This window comes from Dreissena polymorpha, chromosome 3 (assembly GCF_020536995.1).
Source record: "Dreissena polymorpha isolate Duluth1 chromosome 3, UMN_Dpol_1.0, whole genome shotgun sequence".
Taxonomy (NCBI): domain Eukaryota; kingdom Metazoa; phylum Mollusca; class Bivalvia; order Myida; family Dreissenidae; genus Dreissena; species Dreissena polymorpha.
The window spans coordinates 148,120,390-148,137,530 of NC_068357.1; the positions used below are offsets into that span (position 1 = coordinate 148,120,390).

The 17,141-nt window shown below is 37.1% G+C and overlaps 1 protein-coding gene across 2 annotated transcripts in view; it reads right to left on the reverse strand.

Annotated features, from left to right (window-relative positions):
• Window positions 1-17,141, reverse strand: part of LOC127871909 (uncharacterized) — a 303,905-nt gene that overhangs the window by 214,290 nt on the left and 72,474 nt on the right. The window lies entirely within an intron of this gene.

A 17,141-nucleotide genomic window follows, 5' to 3' on the forward strand; every position in this document is an offset into this window, starting at 1 on the left:
ATTGAAATCTTTCAGATGGTGTATTTAAACGAACATTCAAGGGTCTTGAATAATGATGATCGTCATTACTTTTTTCTTCATCATCAAGTACAGTTTCTGATTCAGACTCACTTTCAGGTCCCAAATTTGTTTTCGGAGCCTTTACAGTTTTTTGTAACTGGGGAGTAATTGGACTGCTAGCCCCACGCTTTTCTGTGTTTTGAACGCCTTCATTATTGCTAAGTTTTTCTTTTATTAATTGTACAAATTCAAAAGAAGAGTTTATTTTCAGATGGCAAGACTTGCAGAGACCAGACCTTTTATCAATACAACGTTGAACATCGACTTGTACCAAACATGAAATTTTACTAATTAATGAAGATGAGTGAATTCCACTATATAAATTAAAATGCTGGGTTTTGCTACACAATAAACACGGATTTTTCACAATGTTCGTCTGCGTCTCCGCCATTTTTGTTATTATTGTCCTGTTGTTGTTGTATGTAGATCACGTGATATTTGTGGTGGCAGTGGTTAATGACTGGGCGAATGCCCAAGGGAAGTAACTGCTGTGAGGAGTTTGACGGTTCACGTGTTGTTTACGGGTGGCATTGTTTTCCATATAGATACGACACAAATAACAGGTACCAATAGATATTACACGTCAATCAAATGGGGATTGATACAGTAAATATATGTTGACAAAGATATTGAATACGGATGACTGATTCTTATTGAAAATAAGATATTTTGATAAACTCAGTTACCATATGTATGCGTTTAAAAATTTAAATCTCAAGTTTTTAATCTATTACGGGAACTATTTTGCGTTTGCTTTAATCACGACTCGAGAAGGCCACAGGTACACACAAACTATGAACGAATAATTACCGGTTCACGTTAGCAGACTTTGTAAAAATATAAAATATATGTGTATAAATTATACTTACACGTTAAAAGTTTTATTTCCGAGCGAGTATCATACGTGGTTAAGTATAAGGCGTGTGGATGAGTGCAACGATACACAACGGAGCACTAAACAAATATGTGGTGCCAAATTTATCGACAGCGCGCAATATTTATGTGAATAAATTCTACTGAGATATGCAACGTTGTCTTTCTTTGAGCGTGAATCAACCTTTGCCAAGTTTAAGGTATGTGAAGGAGCTATACAATGCGCTTCAGATAAAAAACAACACATGCGCCATGTTTATTTGGAGATATATGTGCCGAAACAATGAATCGTGCACGATCGTTTTGGAAATAATGGACGAGGGTTTCTGGCAATATATGCGTATAAATTATACTCAAACGCGCAACGTTGTCTGTCCCCGAGCGAGTACAATCCATTGTCAAGTATGAGGCATGTGCATGAGTGCAACAATACGCTACGGGGCATTAACAGAATGTGCAACATCTTTTTGGTGTTAAATTTTGCGATAGCGCGCCATTGTGCAATATCTAGTTGGAATTACACGACCATGGTGCAAAGGCAATATATATGTACACATTTTGGTTCGATGTGCAACGTTGTCTTCCTCTCAGCGATTATTTACCAATGTAAAGTTAAAGGCTTGAAAATAACTCATACAACACAAATCGGCGCAAAAACAACGCACGTGTAATATCTATTTGGAGTTATATTTTTTAATAGCACGGGTGAATACCACATAATGTGCATACTCTAGTTGGGATTTCTTGACCAGGGTGTATCGGACATATATTAGGCGTGTGATTCAGTAAAATATTTCATTTCTGACCATTAACATCACTTGTGCTTTATCGGTTTGGACTTGATTTTTTCCATAGTACAGAAAGTGCTATATCTATTTTGAGTTATATTTAGCCTCAAACGCGCAACGTTGTCTGTCAACGAGCGGATATAAACCATCGTGCAGTCTGAGGCGTGTGAATGAGTGTAACAATACACTACGAGACATTAACAGAATATGTGCAACATCGTTTTGATGCTATATTTTGCGATAGCGCGTAATTGTGCAATATCTAGTTGGAATTACACGACCATAGTGTAAAGACAATATTTTGGTGCGATGTGCAACGATGTCTTCCTCTCAGCGATTATCTACCATTGTAAAGTTAAAGGCGTGTTAATAACTCATATAACACACCTCGGAGCAAAACCCAGCGCACGTGTATTATCTATTTGGAGTTATATTATTCAATAGCACAGAATGTGCAAAATCTAGTGGGAATTTCATGACCAGTTTGTATAGGACATATAATAGGCGTGTGATTTAGAAAAATAATTTCCTTTCTGATCATTAACATCACATCTATTTTCAATTACATGACAATGATGTATGGACTATATATATATATATATATATATATATATATATATATATATATATATATATATATATATATATATATATATATATATATATATATATGTGAATAAATTCTACTTAGATTTGCAAGGTTGTCTTTCTTTTAGCGAGAATCAACCTTTGCCAATTTTAAAGAGTGTGAACGAGCTATACAATGCTCTTCAGAGAAAAACAACACATGCGCCATGTCTTTTTGGAGATATATGTGCCGAAACCATGAATCGTGCGCTATCTTTTTGGAAATAATAGACGAGGGTTTCTGGCAATATATGTGTTTAAATTATACTCAAACGCGCAACGTTTTCTGTCCCAGAGCGGGTATAAACCATCGTGCAGTCTGAGGCATGAGAATGAGTGCAACAATACACTACGGGACATTAACAGAATATGTGCAACATCGTTTTTGGTGTTATATTTTGCGATAGCGCGCAATTGTGCAATATCTAGTTGGAATAACACGACCATGGTGCAAAAGCAATATATATGTACACATTTTGGTTCGATGTGCAACGATGTCTTCCTCTCAGCGATTATTTACCACTGTAAAGTTAAAGGCTTGAAAATAACTCATACAACACGCCTCGGCGCAAAACAACGCACGTGTAATATCTATTTGGAGTTATATTTTTCAATAGCACGGGTAAATAGCACAGAATGTGCATAATCTAGTTGGGATTTCCTGACCAGGCAGTATCGGACATATATTAGGCGTGTGACTCAAAAAAACATTTCATTTCTGACCATTAACATCACATGTGCTCTATCGGGTTGGACTTGATTTTTTCCATAGTACAGAAAGTGCTATATCTATTTTGAGTTATATTTATCCTCAAACGCGCAACGCTGTCTGTCCACGAGCGGGAATAAACCATCGTGCAGTCTGATGCATGTGAATGAGTGCAACAATACACTACGGGACATTAACAGAATATGAGCAACATCGTTTCGATGCTATATTTTGCGATAGCGCACAATCTGCATTTTCTAGTTGGAATTGCATGACCAGTGTGTGTAGGGCATACCGGTATATTAAGTGTGTGATTAAGTAAAATATTTAATTTTTGGTCATAAACAACACATATTTGCCATATCTGTTTGGATTTGATTTTTTGATAGTACAGAATGTGCTATATCTATTTTGAATTACATGACAAGGATGTATGGGCTATATATATATGCGAATAAATTCTACTGAGATATGGAACGTTGTCTTTTTTAAAGCGAAAATCAACCTTTTCCAAGTTTAAGGTGTGTGAAGGAGCTATACAATGCAATTAAGAGCAGAAAAAACACACATGCCTTGTCTATTTGGAGATATATGTGCCGAAACCGTGAATCGTGCACTATCTTTTTGAAAATAATTGACAAGGGTGGTTGGCAATATATGTGTATAAATTATTCTCAAACTCGCAACGTTGTCTGTCCCCGAGCGAGTATAATCCATTGTCAAGTATGAGGCGTGTGAAATAGTGCAACAATACACTAAAGGGCATTAACAGAACATGTTCAACATATTTTTAGTGTTATATTGTTCGATAGCGCGCAATGTGAAATATCTACTTTGAATTACATGACCAGGCAGTAAAGACTATATATGTATACACATTTTGCTTAGATGTGCAACGATGACTTTCTCTTAGCGATTATTTACTATTGTAAATTTAAAGGCGTGTTAATAACTCATACAACACACCTCGGAGCAAAAACAACGCACGTGCAGTATCTATTTTGAGTTATAATTTTCAACTGCACGGAATGCGCAAAATCTAATTGAAATTACATGACCAGCGTATACACGCAATCATTAGGCGTGTGATTAATTAAAATATTTCATTTATAATCATAAACAACATTAATAACCCATATGCGATATCTATTTAAACGTGCATTTTGCGATTGTACGCAATGTGCAATATTTATTTGGAATAACATGACAACGACGTACATGGGCTAAATATGTGTATAAATTCACCTAAATTATTCAACGTTGTCATGCCAAGTTTAAGGCGTATAAAAGAGTTATAAAATGCACTTGGGCGCAGAAGCAACACATACGACATGTCTTTCTGGAGATATATTAGCCTTAATCACGGATTGTGCAATATCTATTGGCAAATAATTGACAAGGATGTTTTGGCAATATATGCGTATAAATTGTACATTGTCTTTTCCCGGGCGGGTATGATCCTTTGTCAAGTGTAAGGCGTGTGAATGTGTGGAAAGATACACTACGGAGCATTAAACTTACACTCATAATGGAATATACATTATTTACAACAACAGTCTGGTATAAATGTTCAAAGAGGCCTTTTCACGTTTTGGTAAATTGACAAAATTAAAAAAAGTTTTTTTTCAAATTCGCAAATTTTCGTTCCAGTTATGATATTTGTGAGGAATACTGCACATTATCCATGATCTAAAATTCTAAAATATCCATTATATGCAACTTTTGACGATTTGAAAACCTGAAAATTATAAAGCGTTGAAACGCGAAACGATTCAATAAGTTGGCAAGTTCTGCTTTTTTCGTTTTATTGTGTATGAAACTACGAGGGATCGCCTATATAAAGTAACAAATACATTTTCTCATAGCATGAAAACGGATGACCACAGGTCTAAGCGGAAGACTTTTACTCCAGGACACCAGGGGTCAGTGGTTCGAGCCTAATTGAGGGTTACTTTTGTTTAAATTATATTTTTTGCCTTTTACTGGAGATTGTTAGGTCCTATGTTTAAATTTATGAATATAAAGTATTGAATGACAAACTTTAATACACGACACAATCTGTGAAAATGCCCCTTTTACATAATATGTGCAATATCTATGCAGCAATATGTGCAGGCTATTCTTCATAACAGTTCTGTAATTTCATATCCTATTGTGAACAACACTGGTCATGAATATTGTTTTCTGTAATTATAATATTTGTGTATATCAGCCACTTCTGTCAATCGTAAACTATTTCAAGTATAATGTATTCCACGTTTTTAATCTCTGACTTTGTACAATAATGTACGCGGCTGTTTTTGTTAACTTTTTGTTATTGTTATTGGTCGTGTTAATTAAGATATGGTAATTGTATAAATGTGTGTCTGTGTGTGTGTATAGGTGTGTGTATGCGCGTGTGCGTGTGTGCGCGGGTGCGTTAGAGTGTGTGCATATGGGAAAATGTAATTAACAATACATTTATATTCTTAAATACTTTCTGTTTATAAATATTTGTACCTTGAGACCATTTCAATATTGGAAGAGAAATTAATAATATAAGAGAAGTCATATAATATACTGGCTTTTTATGACACTTCTATTACACTGTTACAGTACTCTTATGTCCGTCGAAGTCTACATGTTTGCATTATAGTAAAGAAATGCGTTATAAAAACCATAGTTGTTTGAAGGCCTCATTGAAAATAAGATTGCCATTGTTAAACTGTTTGCATGACTTTGTATCAATGTGTTGTCGTTATGAGTTACCTTCGGAAAATAAAGAGATTATTATTAAATAAAGAGATCATTATTATTATTACTATTATTACTATTATTAATATTATTATTATTATTATTATATTATCTATTTGTAGTTATTTTCTCGATAGCGCGTAATGTTTTGCAGTATCTTTTTTAATTACATGGCCAGTGAGTGTAGGTCATTTCTTAGACGTGTGAATGAGTGATATAATGCATTTCTTAATATAAACAGCGCTTGTGCGATATCTATTTGACCTTGTATTTTACGATAGTATGAAATGTGCAATATCTATTTGGAATTAAATGACAAGAATTTATGACGTTTATGTGTGTATAAATTCTTTTAAGATGTGCAACGTTTACTTGCGTTCGGTCTAAATGAGTTATAAAATGCACTTCAGAGTACAAACAACACATGTACAATGTATGTATGGTACGGAATCCGGATAGTGCCATCTATAATCTCGCCCTTCTATCATCAAGGGCGACACAAGATACATGAAGCGATACACGATATTTTTCGCGACATTCGCGGCGACGCAATATATTTTGCGCGACAGACGCGGCGACGCCCGATATTTTGCGCGACAGACCCGTCGACGCACGATATATTTAAAACGATATAACACCCTAAAGTAGGTAGCCCAAAAGGCGATATATCATGTTAAATATCGCGCGATGTCGCGACTGTCGTGAAAATATCGTGCGTCGCCGAGACTGTCGTGCAAAATATCGTGTATCGCTCCGTGTGTCTAGTGTCGCCCTTGATGAAAGAAGGGCGAGATTATACATGTAGATTGCACTATCCAGATTCCGTAATATGGAGATATATTTGCAGAAACAATGGATTGTTTAAGATCTATTTGGAAATAATTGACAAGGGTGTATGGCAATATGTGTGTTTAAATAATACTCAGACGTACAGCTTTGTCTTTTTCCAAGCGAGTATCATCCGTTGACAAGTTAAAGGCTTGCGAGTTAGTGCAATGATACACTACTGAGCATTAACCAAATATGTACAATACCTATTTGGAGTTTTTTTCGATAGCACGTTATGCGCAATATCTATTAGGATTTGTTTGTCGATACCATGTAATGTGCAAAACCAGACTATTAATAAGACGTGCGACTGAGTAATATCTATTTGCATTACATGGCAATTGAGTGCAGACTATTAATAAGACGTGCGACTGAGTTATAGTATGCATTTCTTAATATTAACAGCTCGTATGCGATATCTATTTGAACTTGCAGTTTGCGATAGTACTGAATGTGCAATATGTATTTGGAATTACATGACAAGGATGTATGTTCTATATGTGTGTATGAATTCGTGTAAGATGTGCACCGTCGTCTTGCCAAGTTAAAGGCGTCTGAAGGAGTTATACAATGCACCTCGGGGCAGAAACAAAGCTTGTTCCATGTCTATTTTGGATATATTTACAGAAACCACGGATTTTGCAATATCAACTGTATTTGGAAATAATTGACTAGTGCTATGGCAATATATGTGTAGAAATAATACTCAGACGTTCAACGTTTTTTTTCCGAGCGAGTATCATACGTGGTCAAGTCTAAGGCTTGTGAATGAGTGCAACGATACACAATACGGAGCATTTACCAAATATGTGCAATATTTATTTCGAATTATATATTTTTATATTTTTAGATTGCGCGTTATGTAGAAAATCTATTCGGAATTGCATGACGAGGGCTTGTAGACTATACTTGTGTACACATTTTGCGTATGTGTGCAACCAATTTTTTCTTTTAGAATTGCAAAGTTTGAGGCGTGCGTGTAACTCATACAACACACATCGAAGCAAAACCACGCACGTGTAATAGTTATGTTCTTTGATAGCACGGAATGTGCAAAATCTTTTTTGAATAAAATGGTCAGCGTGTAAAGGACATATATTAGGCGTGTGAGTGAGTAAATTGTAATTCATTTCTGATCATAAACAACATTAATAGCACATATGCTATATCTATTTGAACTTGCATTTTGCGATAGTTCGAAATGTGTAATATCAATTTGGAATTATATGACAAGGACGTAAACGGGCTTAATCAGAGAATAAATACTTCTAAGATGTGCAACGTTGTCTTGTCGAGGTTAAGGCGTCTGAATGAGTTGTACAATCGATGCGCCATGTCTAATTGGAGATATATTTGCAGAAACCACGGATTGTGCAATATCTATTTGGAAATGATTTGCAATCATGTTTTGGCAATGTATGTTAAAAATACTGAGATGTGCCGCATTGCCTCTCAACAATCTCCCATTTGGCAACTATTAACAATGTGTTGCCTCTTAGCGTGGATTTCGATAATTGTACACCAAAAATTAAACGTGCGCCAGAAATCAAAAATCATTATAGTGATATTATAGATGAAATCAGTGATACGTATACAAACCTAACAACAATCACCCATTTGGAAACATCTCAACGAAAAATAATGAGTAATAGCTTATACATTAGTGTGGATTATGTGAAAACTTTATACACGAATCTACAAAAATTACTAGGTATATTTTACAATAATGTCTTTTATTACAATTCCAGTATAACCCACCCATTTTGTTGTTTATTTAGCCGATTATAGATCTATATAGTTAAAGCGAAAGTGGTCTTAGATGTGGTGACATATTTGCATACAGTAAAATTAGCAAGATAATAATCACGAACTATTAAAACACTGTTCATGAAAAAAGTTTGACTGACATTTCGCGAAAAATAACTTTCGGTTTTACTTCTGTTTCTTCGTACACGTGCTTAAAGCTATTGCGATGTATTTCTCTGACAATTAAGGTTATTCGTTCCACAATTTATTTGACTTTTGATGATGTTGTGATGTCATTTTCCCCGACAACTACGATTTCCGCTTTTTCCGTAGCAACATGCAATACAGATTGCTGTCCATTTTGTCCGTTTTCAATCCGCCTTTTCCATCCCTTCGTGCATTATAAGGCACATGTTGACCTTTTTTATCTTCGCAAAACGTTTGATATAGCTATCACCGAACAATATAATACTATTTTAGCCATTGTAGAGTAATATTCTACAGTCAGCGCGTGTTGTTCTTATTTATATTAGTTGCTACTATAGAGTTAAAGATTTCCGCACAATTCAAGCTGAAATAATAACATCAGTTTGTAATAATATGAGATAATTTTAATTCACACCTCTTGCTTATGTTGTATTTGCTCAACGTGCAATGGCTCGCGCATTTCATATTATTTACACTGTTGAGTTAATGATGTAAGCACACTTCAAGCTTACAGAATAGTATCAGTTTTTAATAATGATTAATTTAATTCGTACCTCTCGCTTAACTCAACGTTCAATTGCACGCGCACTTAACAAAATTATTGCAACTAATGCGGACTGGAATAAATATGTGTCTACTAGCTATACAACCTACAACAAGTAATTTACTGTATCATGCGAAAGTGGATCATATCTAATTGCAGTTCCCTCTTTGAACGTATGTTGTCTGTTGACTTTTAGAATAGTGTGTCAGTAATAAATGTATTGCTTCAAATTCACATGCTTTTTAAGAAAATGAAAGATGCAAATGTGTCGTATTTATATTGTATCCATGTCTTAAATTAGTCTTATTTATACAAGACTATATGCTATACTGCCAGTGTCATGCGAAAATGGATCTTATTTCTAATATCCACCATCACACTTTATTATTTATAAGCGCCGTATTTAATTAGGCTATCTCTATTTAAAGAACAGATTACTGTGAATTTATTAAAAAATGTGCAACGGTGATGTTGATCCATTCTCGTTGCTGATTTTAAGTGTATACAACAATTTAGCAATATATATAATTAGTTATTTATGCAGTAAATCCAATTTTTCCAGTATAGTAGCCAGGTGCCTGTGTATTGAGCTCATAAAATAGGGATCACCACAGCCGGTTGCTTATACACAGCGTAGACTCTCAGTGTTTTGTTATTATATGTGTTATTTACCTGATTGGAATAAATGAAGTGTATTTATTCGTGTCTGCATGAAACAATGAATATATTTGCGCGATGGAAAAGGATTTATATATCAAGCAGAAACAAGAAATGTGTTTGTTAGAAACACTATGCCCCCTTCTGCGCCGCTTTGAGGCTATATATTTGACCTTTTACCTTGAAGGATGACCTTGATCTTGACCTTTCACCACTCAAAATGTGCAGCTCCATGAGATACACATACATGCCAAATATCAAGTTGCTATCTTCAATATTGCAAAAGTTATGGCAAAATGTTTAAGTTGGAGCAAACTGACCAGCCGACAGACAGGGCAAAAACAATATGTCCCCCACTATAGTGGTGGGGGACATAAAAATAGCATCAGTTTTTAATTATGTATAATTTAATACGCATCTCTCACTTAACGCAGCGCCCGAAATCACAGCTATGAGTCATTATTTTCCAACAGACGATACCAAATGGTAGATTGAACGTATCCCTGATTTCTACTATAAAAAGCACTCTAATGATTTGTTTGACACTTGATGGTTTGAACAGCGAGGATTTCGGTACCGGCGCACGTTTATGTTCTTGTGTAGAATTACCGAAATCCCCAATAAAAAGCAACTTATGCTGCCAAGTGTGCGTAATGGTTAATATTGATATTATTATTTGCACATTAATCATACCGATGACAAATTTACTCTTAAAGGCGTAATTATAGAGGATTTCGGTACTTTGCGGGCGAATGTAGAATTACCGAAATCCCCGCTGTAAGTCTTTTTTTCAACAGAAGTTACCAAAGGGAAATTGTTGCTACGTTTTTTGTCTGTATCACTAATTTGTACAATAAGAAAGCACTATATTATGATTTTTTGTCACTTGAATGTTTTACAGCATTCTCTTTAATAATAAGGGAGACCAGTGCGTAGGCGATTATGTTTTATAATAAACTAAGTTACCTCCCCTCTTGGGCGGAGTTAAAACCGCACTACTTTTGAGCAACATCTCTTTTGGTGATGAATCTATTTGGAAAACAACGTTCTCGGTTGTTTGCAACTGCTAGCAGACGAGAAATGTCGAGTTTATTTACCTTCGGCTTTACCAGTAATTCTAAGTCTGCCAAATCAAATGAAAATTGCACAGATAAATCATCCGAAAGTGCCAAAACGAAGTACGAAGCAAAGCGAAAACGCAACTTTTTACCAAAATGGAAAAGCGAGTTTGAATGGTTGAGATACGATGAAACGTTAGAAGCAATGTTTTGCAAACCCTGTGAACAGTACAGTGATGACAAGAGCTCATCGTTCATTTCTGGGTGCACTACTTTTCGCCTTGAATCTATAAAAACGCATGAAAAAAGTTCATCTCATTAGCTTGCTTGTAAAAAGGAAACGATTTTGCTCATGAAAAAAAATAAGCAAACTGTCGTCTGCTCGTACACTGGAGACATTGGCAGTCCGGCGAATTCGCTAACTCTAATTGACATTCCGGGCGGGGTGCTCAAATGTAGTTGGTACCATGGATTTAATCATCAGAAAATTGAACAAAGACAATTTACAAAAACTAACTGTCTGTTTCAATTCAGCATATTGGATAGCCAAAAACGAACTGCCCTTCACCCTGTATCCATCCGTGCTTGATTTACAGAAAATCAATGGTGTTGAGCTGGCATTGAGTTACAAGACAGACATGGCATGCAGAAGGTATTTTTGTGATACATAATAAGTAATTAAATGAAACAAAGCCTGCAAACATATTTCATTTTATAGTGTACTAATATAAAAAAGTGAACCTCCATCTGCCCCTGCAGTATTGCACTCCCATCATCCACCATGCATTTAAGTCAAGTGAAAGTAAATGAACAATAAACATTACAATTCAATTATTGTTCTTTTAAATATTTGTAAGTTAACTTAATCTTGTTTTTACACCCCATGGTAATGTACAGAGTATACTGATAGGTCCTAAAATGCACATATGCAAGCTATTAATTCTGCATAAATATCTATGGCAATGGACTAAGTTGACATTTCAAACAACATATTTGTTACATGCTATTCCAGCAAGTTGAACTTATAAATGTTAAATATGTTAGTTACTTTTATTTTTCAGATTCATGACCTTCATCTACAAAGATCTTCAGAGTGTCACCGATGATCTTCTAAAGCAGTCGAGGGTGTTGTCTATCATGTTCGATGGCGCCACAGATGTGTCAGTTTGCGAACATGAACTGGTGTATGCAAGAGTGGTAAGCTGATAGAAAACCTTTATAAAGGAATGCATTATTTTCTGTTTTATTATTTTATTCTATTAAATTAAGGTAAAAAAAACGTTTCTTAAACTTCCCTCTTACTAGTCTTTGTAGAAAGTCTTCACCAACTTACTTCAAATAACTTAGAAGATTATTTTTTTACATCAGACTCAGTTTTGATTTTGAATAAAAAAATTATGTCATATAAGCCTACTTATGAAGTTTAGATTGTTATGAAATCTTGAAGATTGATGGTTAATATGCATGACTGTTTTTCCTTTGCAATTTATTCATTAATGGCAAATAATACCTTTCAGGGGATTTCATGATGGCTCCTTTAACATTTTTTTTCTTTTCGTCAAAGGTATTAGAAGGGGTTCCTTTGTGTCTATACGTTAGCATGAAGGCGGTGGAGCATGCACATGCGGAAGGTATACTGGGGGCTATCGAAGAGGCCATGTCCAATATTGATGGAAGGAAGGAGAAACTGATAGCTACTGGGTGTGATGGCGCCAGCGTCAATCTTGGTAAAAAACACAGTGTTACGGCTCTTCTTAAGAGAGATAAGCCCCAGCTCATTTCAATGCACTGTGTGAATCATAGATTGGAGTTAGCTGCGTTGGATGCTCTTAGACAAAAAGATGGATCAGTTCTTGAAGACATAAAATCAGTTCTTCTTCATCTCCACAAACACTACCACTATTCTGCTAAAGCCTTATGGGAACTGAAAAGCTTGGCAGAAGCCATGGATGTGAAAATGTTAAGACCTGCCAACTTGGAGGGTAAACGCTGGATGCCCCACCTTAGCAGATCGCTGGCAATTCTGTTGAAGCCTGAAACCTATCTTGTATTTGTTACACATTTTGAGAATATCGCGCAGGGTGGCAAGGGCAGTGCTGATGTTCAAGGCCGAGCAAAAAATATTGTTAAACATTTTAAGTGACAAAAGCTTCTACATTACATGCATTTTATTCAAGATGTATTAGAAATTCTAAGTGATCTGTCTCTGCAGTTTCAGCGTGATACATGTTCTATACCAGATGCTTTAGATGCATTGGAGACAGCTTGCCTCCGCCTGGTGGCATTGAAACTTAGACCAGGTAAAAATCTACAGGGATTCATTGATGCAACCAGTGGCCAGCTTACCTTCCAGGGTATTCAGCTAACACCATCTACATCATCTGATGAACAACTTAATGCAAAAAACAGGTCTTGTGGACATTCTCATTGATCATATCTCCAGTAGAATGAATGACCTAGACACCTCTCCTGTACTAAAAGCAATGCAAGTTTTCTTCATGGTTAACCTTCCTGACACTGAGGTGGACCTTGCTACATATGGGGAGGACCAGGTCAAAGCATTGTGTGAACATTTCAAGGTCGACTTGGAACGTATGGGTTGTCAGTTGGAGCATGTAACAAGTACAGAATGGCCAGCTCTGAAAGCCCACATGTTTAGAAATAAAACACGTTCTACTGATGTGATGTTCAAAAAACTGTTTACTGATCAAAACTTAAAAATCAGGTTATAGAATATTCTTATGCTGGTAGAAATTATCCTGGTTGTCCCTACTTCCAGTGCTATTTGTGAGAGAGGATTCTCAGCAATGGCCAGAATCAAGTCTGACTGGAGAGCATCTCTTCAGCCGGATATGCTCAACCGCTTGATGGCGATCTCCATCTCCGGACCAGCAGTAGGGGAGTATAACTGCACCCGAGCACTTAACTTATGGTACACTGGAGGACAGAGGCAACGTAGACCTGTGTTTGATGACGAATATGTGGAAGAGAATCTGAATGACTAATTATTTCATTAATGATTGAACATTGGGACAAATCAACATTTAGACTAATGACACTTGAATTGCTGTAATCATTTTGTTAAATGTGCAAAAATAAAAAAGGTTTTGTGGTTTATCATTTTGATCTTTATTACAAAATATGAGGTTTACAGTTAATGTGATACTTCATCTTTGGGCAAGTGGCTTTATGTTCCGGGCAAGTAGATTTTTTAAGTACTTGCCCGTCAGGGCAAGTTGGTTTTTAGGTTAATGTTGAGCCCTGCCCACATTATTACCCCCTCTCACCTCCTACCCCCACCCCCCAATTTTTTTTTAAACATCTTATAAATTACCACACCCACATTATACCCCCCCTCTCACCCCACCCCCCTACCCCCACCCGTACGCCCACCCCCTACCTCACGCCCACACCCACCCCCTACCCCCCCCAACCCCCCCCCGATTTTTTTAAACACTAATAGATTACCCACACCCCACATTATACCCCCCTCTCACTCCCCCCTACCCCCCACCCCACCCCCCAATTTTTTTTTAACATCTAATAAATAACCACAACCCCACATTATTACCCCCCCTCTCACCCCACCCCTCCCTACCCCACACCCCCAATTTTTTAAACAATCTAATAAAATTACCCCCACCCCACATTATTACCACCCTTCTCAACCTCCACCCCTAACCCCCACCCACCCAAAAATAATTTTTTTTAAACAATCTAATAAATTATCACACACACCCCCCACCTACCCCTCTCACCCCCCTACCCCCCCCACCCCCCCAAGTTTTTTTAACATCTTATAAATTACCACACCCAACATTATACCCCCCTATAAAAAACCCCCCCCCACCCCCCTACCCCCACCCCTACCTCCCCCCCAATTTTTTTTTAAACATCTAATAATTACCACACCACACATTACACAACAACCCCCCCCCCCCTCTCACTTCCCCCTACCCCGCCCAACCCCCACCCCCCCCATTTTTTTTAAAAACATCTAATAAATAACCCCACCCCACATTATTACACCCTCTCCGCCCCCACCTCCCCCCCCCATTTTTTTTTAAACATCTTATGAATTACCATAAACCCCCTCTCACCCCCACCCCCCTCCCAATTTTTTTTTAAACATCTAATAAATTACCACACCCCACATTATTACCCCTTCTCTAACCCCCCACCCCCCACCCCCCACGCCCCATTTGTTTTAAACATATAAATTACCACACCCCACATTATACCCACCCCTCTCACCCCCACCCCATCCCCCCCAATTTTTTTTTTAAACATCTAATAAATTACCACACCCCACATTATGCCCCCTCTCACCCCCCATCCCCGCCGCCAATTTTTTTAAACATCTAATAAATTACCCCACCCCACATTATACCCCCCTCTCACCCCCACCCCCCACTCAATTTTTTTTTAAACATCTTATAAATTACCACACCCCACATTATACCCCCCTCTCACTCCCCCCTTGATCATGACTGGCAGATGACCCCTATTGATTTTCAGGTCACTGGGTCAAAGGTCAAGGTCACAGTGACTCGAAATAGTACAATGGTTTCCGGATGATAACTTACATTAGGTCAAGGTCACAGTGACAAAAAACGTATTCACACAATGGCTGCCACTACAACTGACAGCCCATATGGGGGGGGGGCATGCATGTTTTACAAACAGCCCTTGTTCATTCCGGGCCATGATCATGAGGTTTTGTTTCACGAGGTGAATGACCATGTGTGCTTCTTGAAGTCCACCGTAATGCCGTCACAGAAGCTCAGTGACAAAAAACAGTGGCACAAGGTGTGGGTCTTCCAGGACAGGGATAAGGGCTATGTGATATCTGCACACTGTACTTGTAAAGCTGGGTATATTATGAACTTATCATTCTATGCATATGTAAGTTTATAAATTAGTGGAATGTACATCCTTCAAAATAATGAACATGAGACAGAGTCATTGAGAATCTGAGGCCATATTTTAAATTTGTTGGGATGTATAAATATGCCAGGGTTTGGATATACATGTAGTCACAAATCACTCTTTGGCTGTTATTTTGGTTAAATATCAATATTACGTAATCCATGTCGCTTTTATGTGGTTGCAGATGATTAAATGTTGATAAAAACATTTTATGTAAAAAATAATTTTCATTCATGCCAATATTTATGAACAAATATTAAGGGTTATTATTGTTGTATTTTCAGCACCGGAGAGGCTTGCAGTCATGTCGCAGCTCTGTTGTTCAAAGTGGAAGCTGCGGTTAAGCTAGACCTGACCAACCCATCCAAAGCCAGAGCTGCCTGTGTCTGGAACCGTTGCTACAGAGAGAAGGTAACTACAGGGACTAAGTAATAATTGATTTGTATTTGATACCTGGTAGGATCATAAACACGTATAAGATACAAGACAAATTGCACCCGATGCACAATCATGATATACAAAATACGGTAGATCTACAAGTATATTGCAAAAGTCATAATCTGGCAAAAAGTTATCAATTTCATTCCTACAGGGATGTAGGCAAGTGCTCTTAACCACTCGGCAACAGAGAAAACTTGCAGAAAAGTTGTTAAAACCCTAACATTTTTATGCATCTCTTTTCTATAGGTAGCTGCAGAACTTTTGAGTGCGATGAACTTCAGCCAACCAAAGCACGGCAAAGTCCCCAAGAGAAAACCCAGACCCGCGCCAGACACAGACCAGCGTTATAGATAATTTTTTACCCATGGGGGTAAATACCTCCACTTTTCAAAGCATGGGGGTAAATGGTCAAATTTTGCCTTGCTTGAACGGTAATTTGCTAAATGTAAAACAAGAATATAGCCCGGGTACAGACACACTACTTTAATCATGTTAAACACGATAAACCATTATCTATGTGTATTCCTTATTAGTAGTAGGTTTGTTAAAGTGTTTTTTGTTTTTTAACTGTCATTGGTTTATAGGCTTCCACCACAGAGAGCCACAGAAATCATTTTTTGCCAACTTTCAACAGTTGTTTTATTAGCGCTTAAGTGTGCAGGCCTTGAAGAATCCACTCGACCGCTCGCATATGCGAGTGAAGTTGACGGTTGGGCGAGTAAAGTTTGTTAAATACTCGACCAAGCGAGTGCTGTTTTTTAAGTTGAGAAATATAAATTAAGTTCCAGAACCCCTGCCACATCCAAACAAATTGCGCACAATTTTTTGAACGAACACAAAATAGATTTAGTATACAAAGAAACTGCACTTTCGTTTTGACAATGAACAATGACGTCACGGGCACACTAAAAATAATTCTCGTAATCGGCTGCGCTCTTTTT